The 9585-nt window shown below is 37.3% G+C and overlaps 1 pseudogene; it reads left to right on the top strand.

Moving 5' to 3' along the window:
• Positions 1–9136: 9136 nt before the first annotated feature.
• LOC123858160 (small nucleolar RNA U3) lies at positions 9137–9304 on the top strand (annotated as a pseudogene).
• The last annotated feature ends 281 nt before the right edge of the window (positions 9305–9585 follow it).

Genomic DNA, 9585 nt, shown 5'->3' with positions numbered 1-9585 from the left:
CCACTCTCTCCTGGTTGTCCTTCACCTTCCTAGGTCATTCCTTCTCAGTCTCCTTTTCTGATTTTTCCCTCTGTAATCCATGCTGCTGGGAAACTGCCCTTTCCCCACCTGGCAGGGGCAAAAGACTGAAGGTTTACTCTCTAGAAAGAGTAGAACAGAGGTCTCTGAACTAGGTGTCAACCAGCACAATTGAGAGGGTACGTACCAGACCATAAACAATGGAAATCACAATTGTATAATACTAAATACGGGATCCTAAGATCATCCACTTGGTTCTAAAAGGCTGGCAATCAGACCTTTAGCCTTCAGGCAGGAGTTTGATAGGGACTGTATGAGGAATATGACCAGCCCAAGAGGAGAGACCTAAGACACTGGCATTGTTCAATAAACATCCCATAGAAGTTGACATGTGTCACCCTCAGGCTCAAAGTTTCCAATCACCTCTTTCATCTGCTACTCAACTCATTAGCTGACAGTCAAGGATTCTCAGATATTTGAAGGGGGTAAAGTCTCTAATACAAAAGAGAGAAGCCAAATCAAACAGAGAAAAGGTAACTAGAGGAAACAAACTATCCAGAGGAAGAAAACTTTTAAAAGAAAAAGTATCATTAATATCCTCAGGATAAAAGAAGATACTGCATCCACACAATAAGAATAGGATAATATAAGAAAAGAACATTGTAAGAACAAAAATGAAATTTTTGACATCTCTAATAAAAAAAATGAAAAACCCAATAGAAAAGGTGGAAGATAAATCTAAGGAAATATCCCAAAAAGTAGAGCAAAATGAATAGAAAATAGGAGAGAGAAAAAAAAAAAGAAAATTAGAACACCAGTTTAGGAGATTCAACATCAAATTACAAGAGATCAAGAAAAAAAGAAATCTTTGATAAAATAGTTCATGAAACTTTCCCAAAACCAAAGAGCATGAATTTCCAGATTGAAAGGGTATACCATGTGCCAAAGCACAATTGATGAAAGTAAATGGATGCTAAGACACATCATTGTGAAATTGCAGAACACTAAAACAAGGAGAAAACTCAAAAAGAAAAAAAAAAAAGGAGAGGTCAAAATCAATGTATCAGAAATTGGAATGATCCTAGACTTCTCAACAGCAATACTAAATTGAAGAAGGCAAGGGAGCATTGTGTTTATCATTCTGAAAAAAAACAATTTACAAATTAGAATTCTGTATCAGTCAGGATGGGTTTGGTTATGCTGCCATAACAGACAACTCCAAAATCTTAGATGCTACCTGTGCATCTCAGTTCAGCAGGTACCTCAGCTGTTAGATTCTCCACCCATTTCCATGGTAGAAAAGGGAACATGACAAATTAGTGAGCAGCTCTTTAAAAAATTCTATCAGGAAGTGACACACATCACTTCTGCTCACATTTCCTTAGCCATAGTTAGTTACAAGAACTTGCCTAAATTCAAAGAGTGAAGGAAGTGCAAACTTACCTTGCACCCAGAGAGACCCAGATATATATAATCACCAATCCATCCTTTAGTCACTAAATATGTGTCTCACTCTCCTCACCACGCAATATACACATCCTCTCCCCAAAGGCAACAACCCAAAAGTTCCATTTCCAAGTTTAATATCCCTGGACGATGTGTCATAATGTCTCCATTATGTCTCCTCTTAATCTGGAGACATATAAAGTAAAAATATGTTTTCTGCTCCACACACTCAATCTACAGTGGTGGAACAGAGATAGGATAACCACAAGAGCCAGTCCCATTCAGAAAGAAAAAGAATGAAAATAGACAAAAGACAATGGTCCATAGCAATTCTGAAATCCTGCTGGGAAGACATTTTGAGAGTCTCATTCCCGAAAAGGGATGTTGTTAGATTAGGCCCTCATTATGCTCCCTGGGAGTAGCTCCTTTGCCATTATACTCCAATGATCTTGGCTCTTTTCCCTAGGAAATTCTTTCTTTTCCATTATTCTCCTTGGCCATATCTGAAGTAAATGTAGTGGGATATGCTCTCCTCATTGAGGGCTGACCCCCTTTATCAGATCACTTGCTACTGATAGATAGGATCATTTTACATTCTTGAATAATCTTTCTCAATCCAGACTGATGGTTCTTTTGGCAATACAACTCTCTCAATATCTTATCTCCTTACCTATTTGATTCTGTCAGTAACAGAATCCAGCCCACATTTCTTTTAGAGACATAGTTCCCACAGTTATGTCTTTGATTTCTCATGTCCATATCTTCTCTCTTCTTCTAAAGATCAGTATACCTTGGGCCTATCAGGATTCTATGAGAGAGCAACAGTCTTGGTTTCTTTTCCTTCCTTTAAACATTTGTCTTATGAAAAGAATAACTGGGTACCACAACCACAAAGGATCTTTATCTGAAGCATCTTAACTTAGTCGGTTTTTAACAGTAGGAGTGAAAGTCATACCCTTATTCTGACCCATGCCACAAGAATAAATTTTAAGTGGCCTTTGTCACTCAATTGTTCTTAATTTTATCTCCTACTATTTGGATTCCAAAATTAAGTGGCTCTTCCAAATATTTCAAGGCTCTGAATTTTGGGAAACTCTCTATTCACTTTTATTTGTGCTTGCATATTGGCCAATTCTTTTGTGAGCATACTCTTTCTTACAATTTTGCCAAACATCATCAATAATAACCAAATATGCTAACATACTGTTTCCCCATATTTTCATCTTGAGTTTAATTTCTTTAAAAATATGATCTGACTCCCAGACTATTTTATTAAATATTTCCCACTGCATAATGTAAATTGCCATCTTCACAACCACTAATAAAGTTTTCTTACAGCTCACTAAACAGCCCTAGGCCAGGCCCCCTATTATAGCCCCCTATTATACTCCATTTCTGGGAATCTATCTTGATCTCAGTCAGGATGAGCTAGATTATGATGTCACAACAAACAACCCCTAAATTTCAATGGCTTAAAACAATAAAAGTTTTATTTCTTGCTCATCTGCCTGGTGGGAAAACATATCTCCTAAGTCATTCTCACTCAGGGACCCAGGCTGAGAGAACCTGCAGTATCTTATATGTGTCAGTCAGAGTAGCAGAGAAAAACCATGGTGAATTACACACTTTCTCTTAGAGTGCTCTGTCCAAGGAATACCTTCTACATCTAATCACATTTTGTTGTCTAAAGCAAATCACATCACAATGCTAACATCAAGAAGATGAAAGTATACAATTCTACCTTGTGCCTAGAAAAGAGAGAACTAGAAATATTGGTGAATGACATTAAAGACCACCATAAATTCTATACCCAGACAAACTATTATCTGGTATGAAGTAGAATAATTAGAATTTTCAATTTTCCAAAGTCTCAAAAGTTTATCTCTGTTCTATATTTTTTCATAAGGCTACCGAGAATGTCTTCCACCAAAATAAGAGAATAAGCAAAGAAAGGGGAAGGCATAGACAGAAGCCAAAGGCATTTCCTGGATGGATGTGAGAAGAGATCCTAGAATGACAATTGTTCACAACACATAGAAAATAATCAGTATAGACTGAAGTACTATGAATTAACAGATAGTAATGTTCTTACCATAGGTTTGCATTTGCACTTTGAATCTGATGAAACTACTTGGAGATGTACTTAATCAAAACAAGGAAGAAAAAGCAAGATAGAAAAAGACACTAGAGAGGTACCTGGGTAGCTCAGTCAGTTAAGCGTCTGCCTTCAGCTCAGGTCATGATCTCGGGGTCCTGGGATCGAGCCCAGCGTTGGGCTTCCTGCTCAGTAGGGAGTCTGCTTCTTCCTCTCCCTCTGCCCCTCTCACCAACTGTTCTCTCTCTTTCTCTCTCAAATAAATAAATAAAATCTTTAAAAAAAAAAAAAAAAGACACAAGATTTAGAAACAAGGAATCCAGCTCAGGAGAGAGGCAAGGGAAACTAAGAATGGCAGCAATGGAAAAACCCAGAATAAAAGGGGTGCAGTAATCCTTGAAAGTGATCAGCCCAGGAAGAAGAAAAATGTAGGTCTTCAGAAGGGATGTCTCTATTAAAAAAAAAAAAAAAAACAGATGAAATTAATAGATTGCCTGATGAGACTGTGGCTGTTAGGAGGTATAGGAAGAGTTGCCAATGAATACACATAAAACTAAGCAAATTAAAAATAAAGACAGTTATTAACTTCAGGGGAAATGAAAAGGAAGAAAATAAACTATACTATATAATATAATATTCAATTATAACACATAATATTTGTAATTTTCAATTATGAATATTTGCATGCATATAACGGTATAACTATTAAATATTGGTATATTTTTAAATGATAATATAGCTATATTGGGCAGTTAAGATAACTAAATCCTTACTTACAATAAATAGAAATCAATGGATGTTCAAAAGTGACGAATTAAAAGATATCTTTCGTATCAGAATTTACTTATTATTTAGAGTAATGGAGATTTGTATATATACTAGAAGAAAGAGTTAAAACAAAGATAATGCCTCTGGGGAAGGAGACTGGGGAGAATGGAGAGAGCTGAGAAAGGAAACCACTGTGTTTTATTATAAGCTTTTTGGTATTATTTGACTATGTGCATATATTACCTTCAAGAAAATAAAAATTAAAGCAAAAAAAAAAAAAAGAAAAGAAAAGAAACTTCCCAGGTATTCTGATGCTCAGTCAAATTTAGGAACCCCTAAGACAGCACACTGTCCCATCCACTATTGAAAACTCTGCAACAATCTGTGCTAAGTAGTTGTCCAACTCTGACTTGAATATCTCCATGATATAGATAGCTCACCACCTGAAACTGTCCATCATCTTTTTTTTTTAAAGATTAATTTATTTATTTGAGAGAGCGAGAATGAGAGAGAGAGAGTACATGAGAGGGGGGAAGGTTAGAGGGAGAAGCAGGCTCCTTGCTGAGCAGGGAGCCCGATGCGGGACGCGATCCAAGGACTCCAGGATCATGACCTGAGCCGAAGGCAGTCGCTTAACCAACTGAGCCACCCAGGCGCCCCTCCATCATCTTCTTTATAGCCCAAATTCTTATGATATATCAGTTATGGATATTGCATGGTAAAAGTACAGAGATAGCGTGAGACTGTACTTGCCCAATCCATTTCCAGGAAGGTAAGTAGTTGGAGAGGCAATGAATGTCTCTCAATCCTTCAGCACTGAGTGGCTATCGAAGAGGGAGGCTTTTCACTGTGCTGGAACCCACTGCCCTGGCAATCACTTGGAAGAGATTTGCTGCTCAGAATGGAAGGCAGGGTTTAGAAGCTCTAGGAATTTTACATTTAGGTCTCATTCTCTGGCTTTGATTGATGGCACAGCTTATGCCATCTCGAAGACTCCCAGAAGTTGAGGTGGTGAGATGCCTCAGAAGACAGGAAGCTGGGCAAAAAAAGCCTTATAAATTATACCAGCTTTTGGGTCCAGAAAGTAGCTATTTATCTCAAGATGCAAGACCTATCTTTAAAGCATGATTTCCCGGGGCGGGGCTGGGTGGCTGGGTGGCTCAGTCATTAAGCATCTGCCTTCGGCTCAGGTCATGATCCCAGGGTCCTGGGATCGAGCCCCACATCGGGCTCCTTGCTCAGCGGGAAGCCTGCTTCTCCCTCCCCCACTCCCCCTGCTTGTGTTCCCTCACTTGCTGTGTCTCTCTCTATTAAATAAATAAATAAATCTTTAAAGCATGATTTCCTTTATCTTATACCCAGCAGCTCACTCTATCCCCTGGCTCTCTGTTGGAAGGTCCTTGTGAGAGGGAGAGTAGTACAGGAATTAAAAGCACTGGCTTTCAATAGTACAGATAAAATTAATTATATTTTAAAAACTCAATCCAGAAAAAGACAGAAAAGTAGGAACAAATAACAGATATTAAAAACAAAACAAATAGGAAAGAGATAGATTTAAAACCAATCCTGTTGATAATTATATTAAATGTTAATAGTCTATACACCCAAATTAAAAGACCAGAGATTGTCAAACTAAATTAAAAATCAAGACCCAACACTTAAAGCATAAAAATGCAGCTAGATTAAAAGAAAAATGATGGAAATAGGTATACCATGTAAACTCTATTCAAAAGAAAGCTGAAGATGACTCTATTAATATCAAAGTAGTTTTCAGGGGCACCTGGGTGGCTCAGATGGTTAAGCGTCTGCCTTCGGCCCAGGTCATGATCCCAGAGTCCTGGGATCAAGCCCCACATCGGGCTCCTGGCTCAGCGGGGAGCTTGCTTCTCCCTCTCCCTCTGCCTTTCTCCCTGCTCATGTTCTCTCTCTGTCTCTCTCTCTCTGTGTCTCTTTGTCTCAAATGAATAAATAAAATCTTAAAAAAAAAATTTTCGAAGTAGTTTTCAGAACAAGGGATATTACCAGAATAAAGAGGGACATTTCATAATGATAAAGAGGTGAATTACCCAGAGAACATAACAATCCTCAATATGTGTGCAGCTAATAACAGAACATCAAAATATATGAAACAGAAATTAATAGATCAATGTAATTCACCATATTAACAAACTAAAAAAAAAAAGCAATATATGATCATCCCAATAGATGCAGAAAAGTCATTTGCCAAAATTTAACACCTATTTGTAATTTTTTTAAACCCTCCATAAATTAGGAATACAAGAAAATTTCCTTAATCCAATAAAGGGCACCTTAAACCCCTGCAGCTAACATCATACTTAGTAGTGAAAGATTGAATGATTTCCCATTAAAATCAGGAACAAAGCAAGGATGTTAGCTTGCAACACTTCTATTCAACATCACACAGGCAGTTCTAGCCAGTGCAATGAGACAATAAAAAGGAATAAAAGGCACTCAGATTTGAAATGAATGGTAAAACTGTCTTTATCATACAGCAAGATCGTCTCTGTAGAAAAATTCAAAAGAATCTACTAGAACTAATAAATGAGATTAACAAAGACACAATAGAAGGCCAATATATTTTTAAAACAATTGTATTTCTATATTAGCAACAAACAACTGGAAAGTGAAACTGAAAAATAGTATAAAAAACAATCCTCAGAGATAAATTTAACAAAATATGTGTAAGACTTATACACTGAAAACTGTGATATTGCTGAGAGAAATAATGTGAGCCCAAATAAACAGAAAGATGCAAGACTCCAGTGATCAGAATATTCAATACTGTTAAGATGTTAATTGTCCCCAAAATGATCTATAGATTCTCAATGCATACCTAATCAAAAGACCAGTAGGCTTTTTTTTAAGAAACTGCTTATCTAATTCTAACAGAAATGAAAAAGATCTAGAATAGAGAGGGGAAAAAGTTGGAGTACTTATACTACTTGATTTCAAGACCTACTACAAAGTTACAGTAATCAATCGTGTCAGTGTGGTATTGAGGTAAGGACTGACATATAGATCAGTGGAACAGAAGAGTCCAGAAATATACCCTACATATGGTCAACTGATTTTGACAAAGGTACCAAGGCAATTCAGTGGGAAAAGGAAAAGTTTTTTTCAATGAATTATGCTGGACAATTGGATATTGAGGTGGGAGGATGGGGAGAAAGGGCAAGAGGGGGGAAGGAGGAAAAAAAAGAATGAACAAACTAAGGAAGGAAGGACCTCAACATTTATCTTATACCATATTAAAAAGCTAATTTGAGGAGCACCTGGGTGGCTCAGTCAGTTAAGCGTCTGCCCTTGGCTGGTCATGATCTCAGGGTCCTGGGATCAAGCCCCGCATCAGGGCTCCCTGCTCAGTGGGGAGTCTGCTTGTCCCTCTCCCTCTGCTCCTCCCCCTGCTTGTGCTCTCTCTCTCTCTCAAATAAATAAAATCTTTTTTTAAAATAAGTTAATTTGAAATGAATCATAGACCTAAATATAGAGCTAAATTTGTAAAATTCTAGAAGAAAACAGGAAAAATCATTTCTACCTTGGGTTAGGCAAATAGTTCTTAGGACACAAAATCTATATAGTAGAGCTCAAGGCTAACTTTAAATTTTGACCAAGGCATGTTTTAGGCAAATTAAAAGAAGTGATCTTTATACAGCTGAGTCCAACTATGTTCAGTCCCTCCATACTCTCTCCTGGAACACCTTCCCTCTTCCCCGATCCAAATCCTTAGTATAACCAACTCTTAATTGTTGTCCTGTCTCAGCTCACTGCCACTTGCTCCAGGAAGACTTTCCTGACACCCTAAACTGGATCAAGTGCTTCTCCTTTGACTCTTATCACTACCTGGACTTAGCACTTAGCATTCTCTATTGTAACGGCCTATAACGCCCTCTAGATTGGAAGCCCCATGAGACACTGGGATGATGTGCGAATTGCTCATTCTTATTCCCAGTGCCTGGCAGATGGTGGATGGCCAGTATATTTTACTGGATGAGCAATTGTGTGAACACATCCCTTTTTTTTTTTTTCAATTTTTTTGTTGCACTTGATCTTAGCCAAAGGCCAAGAAGTGATTCAATTTTTTTTGTTGTAGTAAAATACCCACAGCACAAAATTTAACCATCTTAACCATTTTTAAGTGTACAGTTCAGTAGTACTAAATACATTCATAATGTTGTTCAATCATAATCACCATCCATCTCCATAACTCTTTTTATCTTGTAAAACTGAAACTCTAATACCCATTAAACACACACGCTCCATTTCTCCAGTTTCCCTATGAATTTTATTTCTGCAAAAAAATCATTGGGACTTTGATAGAGGTTGCACTGGATCTGTAGGTCACTTTGGGTAGTATCGACATTTTAACAATATTAATCCATGAACATGGGATGTGTTTCCATTTATCTATACCTTCTTTAATTTTTCAGCAGTGTTTTGTAGTTTTCATTGTACAAGTCTTTCACTTCCTTGGTTAAGTCTCCCTGGCAACCACCATTCTACTGTCTCTATGATTTTGACAACTCTAAGTATTTCATATAAGTGAAATTATAAGGTATTTGACTTTGGGTGACTGGCTTGTGGCAGTCTGGCATAGTGTCTCCAAAGTTCATCCATGTTGTAGCACATCACAGCATTTCCTTCCTTTTTAAAGCTGAATAATATTCCATGTGTGTGTATACCACATTTTGGTAATCCATTCATCTGTTGATGGACACATGGGTTGCTTCCATGTTTTAGCTACTGTAAACACTGCTGCTATGAACACAGGTATACAAAATATCTCTTCCAAAAACTATAATTCAGGGGTCATTTCTACAGTTTGTTACTAGACAAGTTTCTCTGAATGTGTAGAGTACCCAAAACCATGAGGAGGAGGCAGGGAAAAAATCTCTTTCAGACCCTGCTTTCAATTCTTTTGGGTGTATACCCAGAGGTGGAATTGCTGGATCATATGGTAATCCTATTTTTTATTTTTTGAGAAAGTGCTATACTCTTTTCCACAGGCAATAGCTATACAGTTTCACATTCCCACCAACAGTGCATAAGAGTCCCAATTTCTCTGCATCCTGTTGTATTGTTTTCTTTTTTTTTTTTTCTGTTTCTCTTTTTTATTTTTTTATAGTAGCCATCCTAATGGGTGTGAGGTGGTGTCTCATTGTAGTTTTTATTTGATTTTCCCTTGATGATTAGTGCAACTGAGCATCTTTTCATGGGCTTATTGGTCATTTATATATCTT

Source organism: Mirounga angustirostris, unplaced genomic scaffold (genome assembly GCF_029215605.1).
Source record: "Mirounga angustirostris isolate CCGP_5_RB_7025 unplaced genomic scaffold, mMirAng1.0.hap1 SCAF_13, whole genome shotgun sequence".
Classification (NCBI taxonomy): Eukaryota; Metazoa; Chordata; class Mammalia; order Carnivora; family Phocidae; genus Mirounga; species Mirounga angustirostris.
Note: the sequence above shows the minus strand (reverse complement) of the source record. Positions and strands in the feature narration are given on the sequence as shown.